General features: G+C 39.9%; 1 protein-coding gene across 3 annotated transcripts in view; it reads left to right on the top strand.

Annotated features, from left to right (window-relative positions):
* RNASEH2B (ribonuclease H2 subunit B) overlaps nucleotides 1-21238 on the top strand; it is a 78641-nt gene that overhangs the window by 1520 nt on the left and 55883 nt on the right. The window contains exon 2 of one of the 3 annotated variants that reach the window (XM_073014357.1): nucleotides 8609-8740. The exons of the other annotated variants lie outside the window; for them this stretch is intronic. The gene's annotated coding sequence lies outside the window, so the exon portion shown is untranslated. The remainder of the gene's footprint in view (nucleotides 1-8608; nucleotides 8741-21238) is intronic. 3 annotated transcript variants of the gene reach the window in all.

Genomic DNA, 21238 nt, shown 5'->3' on the forward strand with positions numbered 1-21238 from the left:
TGTGAAATTCATTCATATTGTAGCAGTTGTTTGGTTGGTTAGTTTTTTCATTGCTACTTCTGTTTAATTGTATGAATATCTAAACTATCTGCCCTACTGTGGATGAACATTTAAATTGTTTCCAGTTTGCAACTATTACAAGTTACACTTCTCAGAGCATTCCTTTAGGCGGCTTTTGGTAGACATAGGCATTCATATCTCCAGGGTGTATGCCCTGGAGTGGAATGGCTGGTTCTAAGTATTTGTGTGTAGAGCTGTAGTTGGCACTGTTAAATGGTTTTCCAAAGTGGTTATACTGATTTATATTCCCACAAGCAGTGTATGAGAATTCCCATTGCTGCACATCTTCAGTAAAGACGTTTGGGTGGTAAAACAGCCAATGCAAAATTCAGAATTTTGACAATCTCGCAAAGGACTACCCGTATACATGCTTTTCATTAGAAAAATCATCCTTCTCACTTTGTCACTTCAAGACAATTAGATTTTCAGGGTAGGAACTCTAACCATTCTTTCAGAATCAAGTGCATTATTATTCAGATATACACAATAGCTGATGATAATTTGAGCTTCTTATTTTGTTCTGTTTAATCAGTATTGACATCGTCGTTTTAAAAGTGTGTTTGTGTCCTTATTGTATTAAACACAAAACCCTCAAAAGAATTAAATATTGATTGTATCCCTGAAAAATGTAGGTTTTAATATATCTACTGCTGGGTTGTGAGAAGAGTTTCTGTTGAGTTTCTGGTCAAAGCTGAGATCTACTGTGACCTTTTAAGGCATTGGCGGAGGCTGAGCAGCTGTTGGGAACTGCTAGAAAGAGCTGTGTGGTCAGGCGGGCAGGAACTCTTAACAGTTAAAAACTTGGGCTGCCAGCTCCTGCAATTCTTCCTTCTGGCCTTTAGTGCCACCTGCAGGCTCTGAGGGTACAACACGGTTTGATAGCGACTGCAGTGCAACAGTAGTTCTCAAACTTGAAGGCATCACTCACCTAGGGAGGTGGGCCTCAGCCCCCACAGGTTCTGGTTTAGTAGGTCCTGGGCTGGGGCCAGAGAATGTGCATTGGTAACAAGTTCCCAGGAGATGTTGATGCTGCTTGTCTGGAAATCTCGGCCCCACCCCAGGAACCACTGCAGTAAAGACTTTGGGAACTAGATTGGGATATAGGAATGACCAGCCTCATGTTTGGCCCTGTTTGTGGTGGGCCAGAATTTAAATGGTCAAGGAAGTGCATGTAAGTGCAGAGTATGAGGTTCATCTTCCCAGTTGTCTTTTCCAGAAGGTGAGAAATCAGCCTGCTTAGTTACACATTTGGGAGTTGGAAATGATATGCCCTCGGCTGAGGGAGCACCATACCCCAGTAAAGTTGGGCCCTTAATAAAGAAACCAAAGATTATGAAACATTTTTCAAAAGTATTTGGTGGAGGCGGCCTGTATTCGGTTTTAGAAAACTTGGGATCTGAAGAACTTACCCTGTGTACTGAAAAGTGAGCACATGAACCCACAGGCCGACAGAACTTTAAAGGGATTTATCCATGAGACAAGGGTAAAGCTGCCTAACCTTGCAATGATACATTTTTTCAACATTTAATTCATGCTGTTCATCGAGTTGCCTGCCACAGCACTGTGTAATATCTTGAAGGATATATTTAAATGTTTGGTTTAGGTATTTTTGCCTCTAGTTTTCCATTTGTTTGGAGAAGCCGACTATCCCAGATAAACAAATCTGGGACTTGGAAGAGATACTTGTGAGATATTCAGACTTGGGACGTTGGTTTTCATAGGCTGGTGAAGACAGAACCGTTTCCCATTTCAGCAAAGGCAAGCATTTCTTTTAGTTGGGGTTGTCTTAAATGTTTCTGTAAAATGGCCTGGGAATACTACCCTGTTTGCAGTTTTAATTTCTATAAGAGACCATTAACTTCTTTACTTTTTGGAAAGTAGTATAAATTTCTATCCCTCTTTTTCTGCCCTAAAAGTAAATGTTTGAGTCATATTTTTAATATTTTTCTTAAGTCCATTTTTCTTGTTAATGCTAGTAAGTTGGGATGTACCCAGGTGTGAGAGGTCACCTGATTCACTGTGTATAGAAGACTGCATTTATTGCTATTGGGGGCTGAACAATTAATTGGGTTCACCTCCAAGGAATTGTTAATTGGGAAACCCTAACATTGTGTATGGAAAAAAAAAAAGAAGAAAAATCATTTCAGGCCTATTAAAACAAAACTCATTTGGGTTTACTTAGGCTGATTACAATGTTCCTTAATCAGCTCCCTGATTAAACAGTCCTGAGGTGAAACTGGACCTCAACTCAGATTTTCAGTTAGAAACAAGTTTTGCAATAAAGTTATCCCCCTTTATTTCATGAATATATATGTTAAAAAGTATTTTAGGAAAGATCGCACTTATTATTTATTTCCCCACAGAAAGCAGTTTCTTGGAGGTAGAGGATGGGTTGCTTTTTTGGGAGATAAGAATCACTGTCTACCTTAGACATTTCAAATACAGTAACAGCTTTTTATGTGAGGCATCATGATAATCACAAATGATTATGCCAGAGCTGTCTCTCCAAGTGGAATGCAAAAATAGATGTGGAAGGATTGTATAAATTCGTGCATTAGAACTCTGTTCTAATTAAAGGATTTAAAAAATAAATTTAAAAGGAAAAACTAATTTTCTTAATGATGGAGAAAAATTTATTTCTGATTATAGTCTTGAAGCTTTTTTTTTTTTTTTTTTTTTTTAAATCCACCAACTGGCATAATTGTAGCTTTTTATAAGTCCAAAGAAATGCCCTTTGTTTTGGGGGAGAAAAAAAAGTAAAGGTTTAAAGTGTATGGCAAAGGAAGAACTACTATAGATTTAATTGACTTTTCAGTGACACTAAAAAAACACACTTTTCTCTTTTTTACCTAATGGCACATGGTTAATCTCAGAAGAAAAACTTAGCAGGATTTTTGTTCTTTGTCAAAACGGTATGTATGTATATGTTTGTGTTTAGAAATACACCTGAGGGCCAAAAGCTTCCTTATTTTCAGAAGAGATGAACTTCACTTGGCAAATGATAGAGAACCTGGCCAGTTCAAGTGCTGATTTTAGACAACCTCAGAATAGTTAAGCTCACCTTTTTGGAAGATGTGTCATTTACCGAATAGTCTACTGCAGGCAGTCAGCAATGCAGGAGTCTCAGAGTTTTCCAGCATAGAGCATGTTTAACATTTTCCACACGAATCCTCAGTCTGGTTTTGTTTTTGCAAAATGTTTTTTGGTGGAACCCAACTGACCTTTCTCAGATGGCCACTGGATCCGCCCCCCTTGCTATCTATCTGAGCACGTTCTGAAGTGGATGGACTTCAGTTGCCAGTTGGTGTAATCAGGCTGTTTCCAGGGTCTGATCTTGTCCCTTTAGTAATTGTTCCAAAATACTTGGGATATTTATGAGTAAGAACTCATGACTCCCACATATTTATTCTCCAGGTCAGAAAAAAATATATTCATTAAAGGAAAGCAAGCAGCGTTCATGATTTTTTATTTGAGTAACAGAATAGGGACTGCATGGATTCTCCCACATCCTCTGAGCTTTAACTGTGATGCTAAAAAACAAACAACTCAGTCAGTGTGCTCCAAAGCCTGGCTATAATGACACACACTTAAAAGCTAGATTTATGCTATTTATTAGCTCTGTGTCCTTGGACGGTTTACCTCCTCACTATAAAGCCTCACTTTCATTATCTCTACAGTGGGGAGAACAATACCAGTCTCGTGGGGTTGTTATCTGTGGTTTGAGTTACTCATAAGATTTCTTACACCTCAGGCTTTTAACCCTGGGCCTCGGACAGAGTAGATATTTCAATAAATATTTACTGAACGAATAAAAGTCTCACATTCCATTTCTTCCTGCAATGTCTTTGCTTATTCTGCTTTTTCCTCCCCTTCTACTTCTATCCAAATTCTACCCTTTCCTCAAGGTTCTGTTCAACTTTATTTTCCACAAAGCTAAGCCATTTGCTCCAGGTCAGCTTCTCTGTCTTGACTTTGTGTCTCCCTGGAATCCTGCCTGCTCTTCACTTTATCTACCTGGCAAATTCCTACTTATCCTTTAAACCCAGCTCATGTATCACCTCTACCAGGAAGCCTTCCCATGGGTCTCTCCTCTTGTTACTGCCCAGGTTCATGGTACCTCTTTGACCACCTACACATTTCATCATGATTATTCATTTAAGTGCCATTTTTATGTAAATATGTATTGAACACCTAATACATGCCAGGAGCTAGAGAGAGTCCAAGTGTGTTCTCTCCCTGACTGGCCATTCCACTTCTCAGTGTGGGCACCTCAGCCTTCAGCTTAGAGCAGAACCTCCAAACAGTAGACCATGTCACGTTGGATTTCCAGGCCTTTGTTCAGCACTACCCTTTATGACTTCCTTGTCTAAAGATGACTGTTTGCTAAAGCGGAATGGGCCCCCCCGGGGCAAGGGAATGTAAGGGATTTGGGGCTACATGTTCTGGTCTCTGTTTCATTATCTGTCCCCGAAACAACTAAGCTGGAGGCTGGCTGAGGTCTCCCCAGTCAGTGCTGACTCCTCTGAGGGCCTGGGTCTCAGCATTTGGTGAGGCTCTCCTGCATGCTTGGCTACCTTTGCCTCATTGTTTTTCAAGTTTTGTGTTGTTGTTGTTGCCCTTTTAACCAGTTAACTCTACATTTACACGTTTTTCTCCTAGAGTTTTTTTTTTTTTTTAAATAACTTTAAATAATTAGAATAGTAATACTTAACCCAGTATAGAAATTGTAGTAATACAGGAAAAAAAAAATAAAGAATAAAATAATTTGTCCATCATCCTGCCACCCAAAATAAAAATTTTGGAGATACTTATTTCCAGTCTTTTCATGTTGTTTATATTACAAAATGAATTCCAGTGTTGTTAATTTTTTTTTTCTTATTTTTCTATTTTTGCCTTTATTTCATTGTTTACTCTTACTACTTATTTAATGTAACACTAAAACACTCAGGGAGATTGGGGTTACATAAAAGTTTATGGTGCTGTTCTACATAAAATCGGAGAAAGACAGTTCAGTTGATTTAATAGAGGTAGGGGCTGTTTTTTGCCTCTTAATTTTGATAAGGACAGAAACTTACACAGTGATATGAACCAAGTTGACAAAAAGAATTTGTATTTTAGGCTTTGAACATTTAAGAGGTGTATTACTTATTGCGTCACACAGTAGACAGTACATATTTGGAATGGGTTATCTTTGAAAGTGGATAAAGATTGAAAATACAAATAGGTGCAAAATAGGTAAAGATACATTTACAGAGCTATGTTGGACACAATGGCAAACTAGGATGTTTCAGAAGTCATTCAAAGCAGGTTGCATTTTTGAGGACAACCATAGCCTCCTGCAAACATCCCTTGGTGTGCTTTCCTGAAAGCAGATACTGGTTTGAATAGCCTGTGAGTCTGTCTTAGTATGAAAATTGCCATTTTTTTAATGTGGGATCAATGCACCTGGGTTGTGTGTTACAAAACCAGACTTGAACTTTTGTGGGAGTTCCTTAGCAGGTTCACATCTTCCCAGGAAGGAGCAGGGGTGGTGGCGTGGGGGAGAGCATAGGACATCTGGCCCTAGGGTGTTGCAGCAGGGGGAGTCCAGGGTTTCTGACTGAGTGTTAACTTCCTCTTCTCAAACTGACTTCCTCCATTTAGTGGAAAACTGGTTTCACATGATTCCCAAGCCTCAGATCCCCTGGTGTCTGCTGGGAGGGGCCTCTCCTCTTAGTTCCAGTTTGAAACCTTTCAAAACAGCCTTCTGACCAGTCCTGCTGTGGTCACATGCAGTCCTACCCTCCACCTCCAACCTGTTACTTCAGTAATCACATACCTACTGTAGCCAAGGAGGGCAGGCTTCACTGTAAGCACAAGGTGCAAGAGGAGGATGAAGTGGGCACTTGAGGATAAAGAGTGCTTTTCTGGAAGAAGGAAAGGGTCCAGGATAGACAGCAGAGGAACTAGCTACCACGTCATTCACCAGTGGGACTCTGAGCTCTGGCCAGAAACCTCAGCCACTCGTGAGCTGTCTTGCCTGCGGCCAGCATTGGGGGTTTCTCAGTTGCTGGTTGTCTCTTTGACTGACTTGTATATAGGTATGGCAGAGTTTTATTTGTATGGAGAATTGGGTTCTAGCTGTAACTTATACTTGCCTTCATTTAGTCAAAGTTTGTATAATTTTTAGGAAGCCCAGCTTCTAGGTCTGCATCTTCTAGCTGTTATAACTTTGCAAAACACTTTCATATAATTGTGTTTGACCCTCTTGATGACCTTGGGAAGCAGTTAAGGCAAGCTTTATTATCACCATTTTGCACATCGGGAAACCAAGACTCAGAGAAGTCAAATAATCTGTCAACATACAATAGAAATCCAGTGGCAGAGACTGTCAACTCTCTCAAGTTCTTTTCCAGGACTCCTGCATGTGCCAGAGGCCACTCTGCTGACTGAATAATGATACCTCACCACTGTGGGAGAGGCCAGAGGACCAGGAAAGGCTGGTCTCAAACTGCTCTCAGTTTGATGACTGGGGACTAGATATACCTCCTTCCCTGGAACCAAACGTGGTTGCTCTCAGTCCCCCCAATCAGGTCTGTCTTTTCTAGCATTCCAGAATTTTTCCTGCTTCCCACATAGTTCATGCTCCATCTCAATATGTTTGCTGGTCTTTGTGGCTCTGAGTTGTCTGTGAACCTGAATTTTTTTACTAGCTTCTTCTCCAGTGCACAGGTCGTTCCTAGAAGTATGGTTGTTGATAGGGACAACCCTGAAAGAATGGAGATTTTGTCTTCTGTGGTCCTGCTGAAGGCTAGTTTTCTAATTTTTATTTTTTTTTCCAAAGCTTCAAAAGAAAGTTATGCTTAGAGAAACCTATTACTTCAGTAATCACATAATTTTCCTGGTGTATGTGTCTCTTGCTTTCTTGGTTGCCTCTTGTAGTCTTTGAAGAAACAAAGAGCTTCAAAGTCAGGAAAATGACCCAGATGTCTTTGACAGCAGTGCTGATGTTTTGGGAAGGGAAGGCGTATAGCTATTACTGAAATTAGTGTTCCTGGAAGCTGCAAGTTACTTGAAAATTATGCTGATTTGTCTTGCATGCATCATATTTGTGTCCTACCAAAGTGTTTCCAAGGAAGTATCTGGCAAACAGGCAGGAGGGTGCTGGGGGTCGGGGGAAGGGGAGGGTCTGAATATGTTTTGATGGCTAAAGTCTAAAGAAAATGAACTGGAACCTGTTTAGGACGTAGTATTGCATAAGCATGAGAGTGATAATCTCATCTCTCTTTTTCTTTTTTCTATTGGATCTTCTTAAGAAACCTGAATAGCCTTGATATGGTATCTAAAAATAAAGTGAATGGTGCTTTGATGTCTGTACTTTCTCCTCTATGTAACAGTGGGTGTATGTTTCTCAGAGCTTATCTCCTATGTGCCAAAAATCAGACAGGCTCAGGAACAAATGTCCATTGATTCCAAGTCATAAGAACAATTGGCAAAAATCACTTATCTTTTGTCTTTGAACTTTAAATGCAGTGAAAAAAACTTGTCTTAACCAAGAGAGGGATAAGAAAGAGCTGTCAAGTTTGAAAAACCTGCTTGATAAATAACTTCATATCAACTGTACAACAACCTGTACTGTATAGTCTGTGGATGAAAAATCATGTACCATTTTGGCTTGTACAATACTTTGTGACTAACTTTAAAAAATACAGAATGGTTAAGTCTGTGCATTGATACGTGCTGTGTAACCTAATTTTTAAGCATGAAAATGTCACAGATATCTGGGGGTGGTGGGGAGAAGTATATACAGCTATGTATAGAATATTGTAAACTCTAATAGGAAGATCAGTTTTCTTTTCTTGCCATTGGTCAAACGTTTCGTCTGTTTTTGTTCACTAGGTGTTTCTTATATCCCACAACCAGTTTCTTTCTCTTTATCCTTCTTATATGTATTTTTGGATCCTGCCCCTTTCTCTTTTTAGCTTTCCCAGCTCTCCCTCCTTTCTCTTGCTTCTGCCCCATAGCTGGGTCTACTGGCTGGATTACAGTAGCTGGATTGCAGCTGATTAGATGACTCTGCTAGTTTTTGAGGATGAGGAGGACAGGACAAGAGAGGGAAAGTTTTAAATGTTTACATCATAGGAGAATAGTCATGTCAGGATCATTGTGTTTCCAAGCTGCAGTTTGTGCTTTTTAAGTTAAGAGGTATGGGACTTAAGATTAAGAGTTTCTTTACAGTATTATAGTTTAAAACGTTGGCTCTGGATAATAGTTGACTGAATTTAAATCCTGGCTCTGTAGTTGACTTGCACTCTGACCTTCAGGCAAGTTTTTCATCCAAAAAAGTGGAAATTAATATGGCACTTACTATGTGACCAATATAAAGGACTTAAACAGTGCCTGGTAGACAGTAAATGGCCAATATATATGAGCTGTTATTTCTGATTTTACATTCATTAGACACAGTTGTCTCTTTGTCACTAGTATGTTTTCTTTAAAGTACAGATGTCAGGAAAGTAGCAATCAGAGATTCCTTGTTTGTTGAGGGTTTTTTGTTTTGTTTTGACAGAGTCTCGCTCTGTCGCCTAGGCTGGAGTGCAGTGGCGTGATCTCAACTCACTGTAACTTCTGCCTCCTGGGTTCAAGCGATTCTTATCAAGCAATTCTCATACCTCAGCCTCCCAAGTAGCTGGGATTACAGGTATGTGCCACCACACCCGGCTAATTTTTTTGTTTTTAGTAGAGATGGAGTTTCACCATGTTGGCCGGGCTGGTCTCTAACTCTTGGACTCAAGTAATCTGCCCATCTCAGCCTTTCAAAGTACTGGATTACAAGTGTGAGCCACCGTGCCCAGCCTGTGGAAGTATTTAGATCAGGATAGTAAAGAGATGGAAGATTTGCTGCCAGAGTTAATGGTGACCAGTGGGACATACAATTGAATCTTTACAGAGAATATAGAGACCATGAGAATAACTACTGTGGAATCAGTTACTTTTAAGGAACCAGAGGGGCAGAGCTTGAGATAATTGGGAAGTTTAACATATTATTAAACCTAAAATGGCCAGCAGGACCGATAGCTGCTTCTCAGTTGTCTGAGTTTTTTCTTTATTTGTGAAAATACTTTTTTAGCCAGCATGACTATATCATCTCTTAGATAAAAGAGTAAAAAAAGACAAAGTGTATAGCTACTCTTTTAAAAATAGAGTTGGAAGCATAGTTTTGGAAGAAGGTGTCTCATATGAGTAAATTTTCTAGACAAGTGAAATTTGGCTCTTTTAGTATCAAAACTTGCTTTTATAATTTCTTATTGAGTTTTTTCTAAAACTGAACAATTCATTTATGTTATGTTTACTGAGTATATCTCATGTGCCAGAAACACCACTGGGACTTTACATTATCTTGATTTTTACATATAAAATGCATTGAGTTCTTTTTTTTTTTTTTTTTTTTTTTTTTTTTGAGACGGAGTCTCGCTGTTGACACCCAGGCTGGAGTGCAGTGGCGCGATCTCCGCTCACTGCGAACTCCGCCTCCCGAGTTTACGCCATTCTCCTGCCTCAGCCTCGGAGTAGCTAGGACTACAGGCGCCCGCCACCACGCCCAGCTAGTTTTTTTGTGTGTTTTTAGTAGAGACGGGGTTTCACCATGTTAGCCAGGATGGTCTCGATCTCCTGACCTCATGATCCACCCGCCTCGGCCTCCCAAAGTGCTGGCATTACAGGCTTGAGCCACCATGCCCGGCCTTGTTCTGGCTTTTAAACAAGATACGCTGGTTCTAGTTTAGTATTTTCTTGGAAGACTAATTGTTAAGCCCTTATGTAACTCTGTGCTTAGATTTTGTGACTTTTATATTTTGATCTTATTATTCCCTACATGTTCCTGACTTTTTCCACGTAGTTGAAGGAAGGGAAACTGATTGATTGCTTATTATGTGTTCTAGGCACTTTCACATACATTTCGTTTCAATCTAACAGAAACATGTAAAATTATTATTATTATACCCATTCTATAGATAAAACAACTGAACCACAGAGAAGTTGAGTATCTTGCACAGAGTCACACTGCTGAGTCAGGAGAGGAGCTGAGATTGGAGTATGAACCCATCTGACTCTAGGTCCAATGTTCTTTCTATGCTGACATCATTGAAGAAATAGACATAAGTTAAAAGTAGGTTTATAGATCATGACCCTTCCTCACACTCACTCTCTCTTTTCTAATTCTTTCCCATTATTCTAAAAGCAGGGTTTTCTTCTCTAATTAATTTAGCTATTCTTCACCTGTGCTAGATGCAAGTAAAATAAAGCAGAAGTTAGAAAAAGGATGGAGCTTTCAAACCTGTTGGGTGAGAAGTTGGTCCATGAAATGACCCAGGATTTTCTCAGAGTAAATGGAAACTCTTTTAACTTTGATAGCGTTAATTTATAGTTACAAGTAATTTTGTATGCCTAATACCAGGTATAGACTAAGGAATTTATCAGAAATATTATAGTAAATGAACTATTTTTCTCATACCAAGTCTTCAAAGTTCAGTCAGGGTAAATCCACTCTCCCATAAAAGCAATGAAAAAACTGGCAAAGATAGCAAAAAGCAACTTTTTCAGAACCCCTGAAATTAGCCAAAGGCTTCCAACAGTTTGAGAAGTGTTTATTCAAGAAAATCTTCTGAATCTTATTAGGAACAGCAGGGTTTGTGGGATTGTAACTTGAACTACTCCCCTTTCCTCTCCTCAGCTCTGCAGTAGCCTTGAAAACCAGCAGTCTTGCAAACACAGTACTTGTAAAAACCAACAGCCTTCAACCATTGGATAGGATAGGCCTGGATGGAAGATCCTCAAGAAGTCCCATTCCCAGAGCATTGTCCCTATTTGACTTTTCTCACAGCTCCTTGGAAGAGTCTCATTTGCAGGGCATAGTTGTTATTTGACCTACCTTGGAGCTCAGAGCTTGCTGTGTTCCCACAGAGCCCTATCTTCAGGGTATTTGTCAAAAACAATCAGTGACAATCGTTTAATATTGTAGCTTCTGAGGGGTCAATACCATTTGCGCAAATAAAAACCTGGCCAAAAACTTAAGGGTAAGATATGAGGAACAAGATGTACACAGAGGCTTTAAAAAACTCTGTCATATTCCTAGGGGATTAGAAGGCTACACACATATGCAGGGCTATGTGCATGCTCAGAAGGACCTGAGAGGGTCTCAGTGTCTCACCTCTGACTGACCATGAGGTCCTGAGAAAGCAACAAATACAAGCTAAGGCAGAAGATTAAAGTGCCCAAGTGTTGAAAGTATGCCTCAACCTACACACACAGCACCCCTCAGCAAAGATTGGATCACTTATTGGTTCACAGCATTAGCTAACCACTAAGCTAACTAAACAGAGACATCAGTGGCTGCACACTGCAAGAAATACAGACTTTACAGAATTAGTCCAGAAAAGTCACTAAACAAGCAAACAGCAACAACTGCAATAACTACAAAAAACAGCAACAACAAATCCTGGGGAGTTGGGAGAGGAGAGTCTGATTTCCAGAATTGCCACATTTATTATTATCTGAAGTGCTCAGTTTTGTTTTGTTTTCTTTTGTTTTTAACAAAAAGCATGAGACATACATCCACAAACAAGAAAGTATGACCCATACACAATAGGGAAAGTAGTCAATAGAAACTGTCTCTGAGGGGGCTGAGATGTTGGATTTATTCTACAAAGATTTTATTCAGCTACTATCAACATAGTCAAAGAATTAAAGAACACCATGTCTAAAGAATGAAAGGCAAGTATGACAATGAAGTTTCACCAAATAGAGAATATCAATAGACAGATAAATTGTAAAAGGATCTAAATTCTGGATTTGAAATGTATAATAACAAATGAAAAATTCACTAGTGAGCTCAACAGCAGATTTGAGCTGGCAGAGGAAAGAATTAGAAAACTCAAAGACAGGTCAATTGAGATTATCCAGGGTGAGGAACAGAAAGAAGAAGCATAAAGAAAACTGAACCTGAATGTAGTCCCAGAGACCTGTAGGACACCATCAAGCCTACTATTATATGCATTATGGGAATCCCAGATGAGAAGAGAAGGGTGGGAGAGGAATATTTGAAGAAATAATGCCAAATACTTCCCAAATTTGATTTAAAAAATATTTGTCTGTACAACTAATGAGTGCAGGAAACTCTAAATAGGATAAACTCAAGGAGATCCATACTTGCGTATGTCATAGTCAAACTGTGAAAGCACAAGGAGAATCTTGAAAGCAGTAAGAGAAAAATGACTCATCAAATAAAAGGGATCCTCAATAAAATTAACAACTGACTTCTCATTAGAAGCTGTGGTGGCTGGAAGTGAGTGGGATGACATATTTAAGGTGCTGAAATAAAGAGAGTCTTAACAAAGAATTCTATGTCTGTCAAAATTATCTTTCAAAACTGAGGAAGGAACCAAGACATTCTAAGATAAAGGGAAACAGAATGTGTCACTAGCAGACCTGTCCCACAAAAATTATGAAGGGAGTCCTTCAGATTGAAAGGATAAGGCACTAGATGATAATTTGAATCCACATGAAGAATAAAGAGCACTAGTAAAGATAGAATATGCAGAAAACTTACTAAATACTCTTGAAACTTAGTTAATACTAATCTGAACTACATTGTGAGTTAAGATACTAACTGTAATTCCCAGGTTAACCACTAAGAAAATAACTCCTTTAAATGAAAGAAACAACAAAGGATCAAAAATGGTACCCTAGAAAACATCTATTTAACTCAAAATAAGACAGTAATGGGGAATCCAAAGGGAATATGACATACAGAAAACAGAGCTAAATGGCAGATGTAAATCCTACCTTATCCATAATTATATTAAATATAAATGCACTAAGCACTTCTGTTAAAAGGCAGAGATTGGCAGAATGGCAGAGTGAGGGGAACTCCTGACCCAACTATATCCTATCTACTAGACACACTTACACACACTTTAAATTTAAAAACAAAAATAGATTGAAAGTAAATGAATGGGAAAAGATATACAATACAAACAGTAACTGAAGGAGAGCTGGAGTGGCAATACTAGTATCAGATGAAATCAACTTTATGATAAAAATTATTACTAGACATGTAACAGTCTATTGGGAAGATACCGCAATTATAAACATATGCACCCAATGACAGAGCCCCAAATTACATGAATCAAAAACTGACAGAAGTGAAGGGAGATGTAGACAATTGAACAATAACAGTGTTTTTTTAGAGAAAGAATCTCACTCTGTCACCCAGGCTGGAGTACAGTGGTGCAGTCACAGCTCACTGCAGCTTTAAACTCCTGGGCTCAAGTGATCCTCCCACCTTAGCCTCCCGAGTAGCTGGGACTATGGGTACATGCCACTACATGTGTATTTTTTGTAGAGACAGGGTTTCACCACATTGCCCAGGCTGGTCTTGAACTCCTGGGCTCGAGCAATCAGCCCACCTTGGCCTCCCAAAGTGCTGGAGTACAGGCATGTACCACCATGTCCAGCCAAGATTTTTTTTATTACTGATTTCAAAGTATTATTGTGATGTATAGTTTTATTCCTGTTTCTTATGCTTTGAGTTCATTGAGCTTCTTGGATTTGTAGTTTTCATCAAATTTGGAACGTTTCAGACTTATTTTCTTCAAATTTTTTTCATTCCCTCTTCTCCTTTTGGAAACTCCAGTTATACATATATTAAAATGCATAAAGTTGTCCCTTAGTTTACTAATACTCTTTTTTCTTCAAGTTTTTTTCTCTGTGTTCCCATTTTAGATGGTTTCTTTTTTTTTTTTTTTTTTTTTTTTTTTTTTTTTTTTTTTAATTTATTTATTATTATTAAACTTCAAGTTGTAGGGTACATGTGCACAACGTGCAGGTTTGCTACATATGTATACTTGTGCCATGTTGGTGTGCTGCACCCATCAACTCGTCATTTACATCAGGTATAACTCCCAGTGCAATCCCTCCCCCATCCCCCCTCCCCATGATAGGCCCCGGTGTGTGATGTTCCCCTTCCCGAGTCCAAGTGATCTCATTGTTCAGTTCCCACCTATGAGTGAGAACATGCGGTGTTTGGTTTTCTGTTCTTGTGATAGTTTGCTAAGAATGATGGTTTCCAGCTGCATCCATGTCCCTACAAAGGACACAAACTCATCCTTTTTTATGGCTGCATAGTATTCCATGGTGTATATGTGCCACATTTTCTTAATCCAATCTGTCACTGATGGACATTTGGGTTGATTCCAAGTCTTTGCTATTGTGAATAGTGCTGCAATAAACATACGTGTGCATGTGTCCTTATAGCAGCATAATTTAGAATCCTTTGGGTATATACCCAGTAATGGGATGGCTGGGTCATATGGTACATCTAGTTCTAGATCCTTGAGGAATCGCCATACTGTTTTCCATAATGGTTGAACTAGTTTACAATCCCACCAACAGTGTAAAAGTGTTCCTATTTCTCCACATCCTCTCCAGCACCTGTTGTTTCCTGACTTTTGAATGATCGCCATTCTAACTGGTGTGAGATGGTATCTCATTGTGGTTTTGATTTGCATTTCTCTGATGGCCAGTGATGATGAGCATTTTTTCATGTGTCTGTTGGCTGTATGAATGTCTTCTTTTGAGAAATGTCTGTTCATATCCTTTGCCCACTTTTGGATGGGGTTGTTTGTTTTTTTCTTGTAAATTTGTTTGAGTTCTTTGTAGGTTCTGGATATTAGCCCGTTGTCAGATGAGTAGATTGCAAAAATTTTCTCCCATTCTGTAGGTTGCCTGCTCACTCTGATGGTAGTTTCTTTTGCTGTGCAGAAGCTCTTTAGTTTGATGAGATCCCATTTGTCAATTTTGGCTTTTGCTGCCGTTGCTTTTGGTGTTTTAGACATGAAGTCTTTGCCCATGCCTATGTCCTGAATGGTACTACCTAGGTTTTCCTCTAGGATTTTTATGGTATTAGGTCTAACATTTAAGTCTCTAATCCATCTTGAATTAATTTTCGTATAAGGAGTAAGGAAAGGATCCAGTTTCAGCTTTCTACTTATGGCTAGCCAGTTTTCCCAGCACCATTTATTAAATAGGGAATCCTTTCCCCATTTCTTGTTTCTCTCAGGTTTGTCAAAGATCAGATGGCTGTAGATGTGTGGTATTATTTCTGAGGACTCTGTTCTGTTCCATTGGTCTATATCTCTGTTTTGGTACCAGTACCATGCTGTTTTGGTTACTGTAGCCTTGTAGTATAGTTTGAAGTCAGGTAGCGTGATGCCTCCAGCTTTGTTCTTTTGACTTAGGATTGTCTTGGAGATGCGGGCTCTTTTTTGGTTCCATATGAACTTTAAAGCAGTTTTTTCCAATTCTGTGAAGAAGCTCATTGGTAGCTTGATGGGGATGGCATTGAATCTATAAATTACCTTGGGCAGTATGGCCATTTTCACGATATTGATTCTTCCTATCCATGAGCATGGTATGTTCTTCCATTTGTTTGTGTCCTCTTTGATTTCACTGAGCAGTGGTTTGTAGTTCTCCTTGAAGAGGTCCTTTACATACCTTGGAAGTTGGATTCCTAGGTATTTTATTCTCTTTGAAGCAATTGTGAATGGAAGTTCATTCCTGATTTGGCTCTCTGTTTGACTGTCACTGGTGTATAAGAATGCTTGTGATTTTTGCACATTAATTTTGTATCCTGAGACTTTGCTGAAGTTGCTGATCAGCTTAAGGAGATTTTGGGCTGAGACAGTGGGGTTTTCTAAATATACAATCATGTCGTCTGCAAACAGGGACAATTTGACTTCTTCTTTTCCTAACTGAATCCCCTTGATTTCTTTCTCTTGCCTGATTGCCCTAGCCAGAACTTCCAACACTATGTTGAATAGGAGTGGTGAGAGAGGGCATCCCTGTCTTGTGCCAGTTTTCAAAGGGAATTTTTCCAGTTTTTGCCCATTCAGTATGATATTGGCTGTGGGTTTGTCATAAATAGCTCTTATGATTTTGAGGTACGTTCCATCAATACCGAATTTCTTGAGCGTTTTTAGCATGAAGGGCTGTTGAATTTTGTCAAAAGCCTTTTCTGCATCTATTGAGATAATGATGTGGTTCTTGTCTTTGGTTCTGTTTATATGCTGGATTATGTTTATTGATTTGCGAATGTTGAACCAGCCTTGCATCCCAGGGATGAAGCCCACTTGATCATGGTGGATAAGCTTTTTGATGTGCTGCTGAATCCGGTTTGCCAGTATTTTATTGAGGATTTTTGCATCGATGTTCATCAGGGATATTGGTCTAAAATTCTCTTTTTTTGTTGTGTCTCTGCCAGGCTTTGGTATCAGGATGATGTTGGCCTCATAAAATGAGTTAGGGAGGATTCCCTCTTTTTCTATTGATTGGAATAGTTTCAGAAGGAATGGTACCAGCTCCTCCTTGTACCTCTGGTAGAATTCAGCTGTGAATCCATCTGGTCCTGGACTTTTTTTGGTTGGTAGGCTATTAATTATTGCCTCAATTTCAGAGCCTACTATTGGTCTATTCAGGGATTCAACTTCTTCCTGGTTTAGTCTTGGAAGAGTGTAAGTGTCCAGGAAATTATCCATTTCTTCTAGATTTTCCAGTTGATTTGCGTAGAGGTGTTTATAGTATTCTCTGATGGTAGTTTGTATTTCTGTGGGGTCGGTGGTGATATCCCCTTTATCATTTTTAATTGCGTCGATTTGATTCTTCTCTCTTTTCTTCTTTATTAGTCTTGCTAGTGGTCTGTCAATTTTGTTGATCTTTTCAAAAAACCAACTCCTGGATTCATTGATTTTTTGGAGGGTTTTTTGTGTCTCTATCTCCTTCAGTTCTGCTCTGATCTTAGTTATTTCTTGCCTTCTGCTAGCTTTTGAATGTGTTTGCTCTTGCTTCTCTAGTTCTTTTAATTGCGATGTTAGAGTGTCAATTTTAGATCTTTCCTGCTTTCTCTTGTGGGCATTTAGTGCTATAAATTTCCCTCTACACACTGCTTTAAATGTGTCCCAGACATTCTGGTATGTTGTATCTTTGTTCTCATTGGTTTCAAAGAACATCTTTATTTCTGCCTTCATTTCGTTATGTACCCAGTAGTCATTCAGGAGCAGGTTGTTCAGTTTCCATGTAGTTGAGCGGTTTTGATTGAGTTTCTTAGTCCTGAGTTCTAATTTGATTGCACTGTGGTCTGAGAGACAGTTTGTTATAATTTCTGTTCTTGTACATTTGCTGAGGAGTGCTTTACTTCCAATTACGTGGTCAATTTTGGAGTAAGTACGATGTGGTGCTGAGAAGAATGTATATTCTGTTGATTTGGGATGGAGAGTTCTATAGATGTCTATTAGGTCTGCTTGCTGCAGAGATGAGTTCAATTCCTGGATATCCTTGTTAACTTTCTGTCTCGTTGATCTGTCTAATGTTGACAGTGGAGTGTTGAAGTCTCCCATGATTATTGTATGGGAGTCTAAGTCTCTTTGTAAGTCTCTAAGGACTTGCTTTATGAATCTGGGTGCTCCTGTATTGGGTGCATATATATTTAGGATAGTTAGCTCTTCCTGTTGAATTGATCCCTTTACCATTATGTAATGTCCTTCTTTGTCTCTTTTGATCTTTGATGGTTTAAAGTCTGTTTTATCAGAGACTAGTATTGCAACCCCCGCTTTTTTGTGTTCTCCATTTGCTTGGTAAATCTTCCTCCATCCCTTTATTTTGAGCCTATGTATGTCTCTGCGTGTGAGATGGGTCTCCTGAATACAGCAGACTGATGGATCTTGACTCTTTATCCAGTTTGCCAGTCTGTGTCTTTTAATTGGAGCATTTAGTCCATTTACATTTAAGGTTAAGATTGTTATGTGTGAACTTGATCCTGCCATTATGATATTAACTGGTTATTTTGCTCGTTAGTTGATGCAGTTTCTTCCTAGCCTTGATGGTCTTTACATTTTGGCATGTTTTTGCAATGGCTGGTACCGGTTGTTCCTTTCCATGTTTAGTGCTTCCTTCAGGGTCTCTTGTAAGGCAGGCCTAGTGGTGACAAAATCTCTAAGCATTTGCTTATCTGTAAAGGATTTTATTTCTCCTTCACTTATGAAACTTAGTTTGGCTGGATATAAAATTCTGGGTTTAAAATTCTTTTCTTTAAGAATGTTGAATATTGGCCCCCACTCTCTTCTGGCTTGAAGAGTTTCTGCCGAGAGATCTGCTGTTAGTCTGATGGGCTTCCCTTTGTGGGTAACCCGACCTTTCTCTCTGGCTGCCCTTAAGATTTTTTCCTTCATTTCAACTTTGGTGAATCTGGCAATTATGTGTCTTGGAGTTGCTCTTCTCGAGGAGTATCTTTGTGGCGTTCTCTGTATTTCCTGGATTTGAATGTTGGCCTGCCCTACTAGGTTGGGGAAGTTCTCCTGGATGATATCCTGAAGAGTGTTTTCCAACTTGGTTCCATTTTCCCCCTCACTTTCAGGCACCCCAATCAGACGTAGATTTGGTCTTTTTACATAATCCCATACTTCTTGCAGGCTTTGTTCATTTCTTTTTCTTCTTTTTTCTTTTGGTTTCTCTTCTCGCTTCATTTCATTCATTTGATCCTCCATCGCTGACATTCTTTCTTCCAGTTGATCGAGACGGTTACTGAAGCTTGTGCATTTGTCATGTATTTCTCGTGCCATGGTTTTCGTCTCTTTCATTTCGTTTGTGAGCTTCTCTGCATTAATTACTCTAGCCATCAATTCTTCTACTTTTTTTTCAAGATTTTTAGTTTCTTTGCGCTGGGTACGTAATTCCTCCTTTAGCTCTGAGAAATTTGATGGACTGAAGCCTTCTTCTCTCATCTCGTCGAAGTCATTCTCCGTCCAGCTTTGATCCGTTGCTGGCGATGAGCTGCGCTCCTTTGCCGGGGGAGATGCGCTCTTATTTTTTGAATTTCCAGCTTTTCTGCCCTGCTTTTTCCCCATCTTTGTGGTTTTATCTGCCTCTGGTCTTTGATGATGGTGATGTACTGATGGGGTTTTGGTGTAGGTGTCCTTCCTGTTTGATAGCTTTCCTTCTAACAGTCAGGATCCTCAGCTGTAGGTTGTAGCTGTAGGAGATTGCTTGAGGTCCACTCCAGACCCTGTTTGCCTGGGTATCAGCAGCAGAGGCTGCAGGAGATAGAATATTTCTGAACAGCGAGTGTACCTGTCTGATTCTTGCTTTGGAATCTTCCTCTCAGGGGTGTACTCCACCCTGTGAGGTGTGGTGTGTCAGACTGCCCCTAGTGGGGGATGTCTCCCAGTTAGGCTACTCAGGGGTCAGGGACCCACTTGAGCAGGGAGTCTGTCCCTTCTCAGATCTCAACCTCCGTGTTGGGAGATCCACTGCTCTCTTCAAAGCTGTCAGACAGAGTCGTTTGCGTCTGCAGAGCTGCTGCGTTTGTTATTATTTACTGTGCCCTGTCCCCAGAGGTGGAGTCTACAGAGACAGGCAGGTTTCCTTGAGCTGCTGTGAGCTCCACCCAGTTCGAGCTTCCCAGCAGCTTTGTTTACCTACTTAAGCCTCAGCAATGGCGGGAGCCCCTCCCCCAGCCTCGCTGCTGCCTTGCCGGTAGATCACAGACTGCTGTGCTAGCAATGAGGGAGGCTCCGTGGGTGTGGGACACTCCCGGCCAGGTGTGGGATATGATCTCCTGGTGTGCCTGTCTGCTTAAAGCGCAGTATTGGGGTGGGAGTTACCCGATTTTCCAGGTGTTGTGTGTCTCAGTTCCCCTGGCTAGGAAAAGGGATTCCCTTCCCCCTTGCGCTTTCCAGGTGAGGCAATGCCTCGCCCTGCTTCAGCTCTCGCTGGTCGGGCTGCAGCAGCTGACCAGCACCGATCGTCTGGCACTCCCCAGTGAGATGAACCCAGTACCTCAGTTGAAAATGCAGAAATCGCCGGTCTTCTGTGTCGCTTGCGCTGGGAGTTGGAGACTGGAGCTGTTCCTATTCGGCCATCTTCTAGATGGTTTCTATTACTGTGTCTTCAAGTTCATTTATCTTTTCTTCAGCTATTAATTTTATCCAGTGTGTTTTTCATCTTTAGAAATTCAGTTTAGGTGTTTTTTTTGCGATCTTCTATGTCTCTAATTAACTTGTCCATGAGGAATGTTGTTTCTAAAGCCTTCGTCTATCAATTCTATTATCTTGTATATTAATACCCCTCTTTCAGTAATTGATTCTGTTTGCTCATTTTGGGCCATATTTTTCTGCTTCTTTGAATGCCTCATAGTATTTGATTAGATGGCAGACATTGTGAATTTTGTCCTTTTGGGTGATGAGTATTTTTGTGTTTCTATAAATATTCTTGAACTTCATTCTAGGACACAGTTACTTTGAAAGAATTGGATACTTTTAGGTCTTGCTTTTATAATTAGTTTGGTGGGACCAGAGCAGCAAATAGGGCTGACTGTTCCCTACTACTGAGTGCCCTTTTGAGTACTATACCCTTTTGAATTGTGAGGTTTTACAGTGTGTCTGGGACTAGGCACAATTCAAGACCCTAAGGGAGTGTGAGGTACTGTTCCCTCAAATCTGTTTAGATGGGTTTTCTCCTGGCTTTTGGGTAGTTTTATCACATGCATGCACTGATCCTACTTAAGTAGGACCCTCTGCAGATCTTTGGGGTCTTGTTTCTTTTTAGCCCTCTCCTTTCGTGTGTGCTGACCTGTGAACACTAACCACCTTGGTGTCACTGGAATTCTCAGCATCATCTCTTCAATTCAGCGAGTCAGCGAGGCTTTACTGTGTTCTCCCTTTTTGCACTGTGGCCTGGAAACTCTTTTAAAGCAGTAAGCTGGGCAATCATAGGGCTCATCTAATTTGTTTCCCACCTCTCAGGGACTCCTGCATGGCTTGTGTGTAGTGCCTTGAGAATAGTTGTTTCATATATTTTGTCTGGTGTTTTGTGGATTTTTGTTGTTGTTGTTTCAGAGGGTTAATTGAATTCCTGTTATTCCATCTTGGTGGAAAGTAGAAATCTCTTTTTTTTTTTTTTCTGTAGATACTTAATGTCACTATTAGTTTAAGAAAAAAATGGTCGTATTTTAACCATTCATGGGTAAGCCAACTTCTAAAATATGTCTGCTCTATTTAAGCTTATGAAGATCTGAAGTAGAGTAAAGGGAGTGGGGGCCATAGAAAAATAAAAGAGAGTAAAATCTCCTTTCTTTCATCCTTTCTCTTTT

The sequence above is a fragment of the Chlorocebus sabaeus genome, chromosome 3 (genome assembly GCF_047675955.1).
Source record: "Chlorocebus sabaeus isolate Y175 chromosome 3, mChlSab1.0.hap1, whole genome shotgun sequence".
Lineage (NCBI taxonomy): Eukaryota > Metazoa > Chordata > Mammalia > Primates > Cercopithecidae > Chlorocebus > Chlorocebus sabaeus.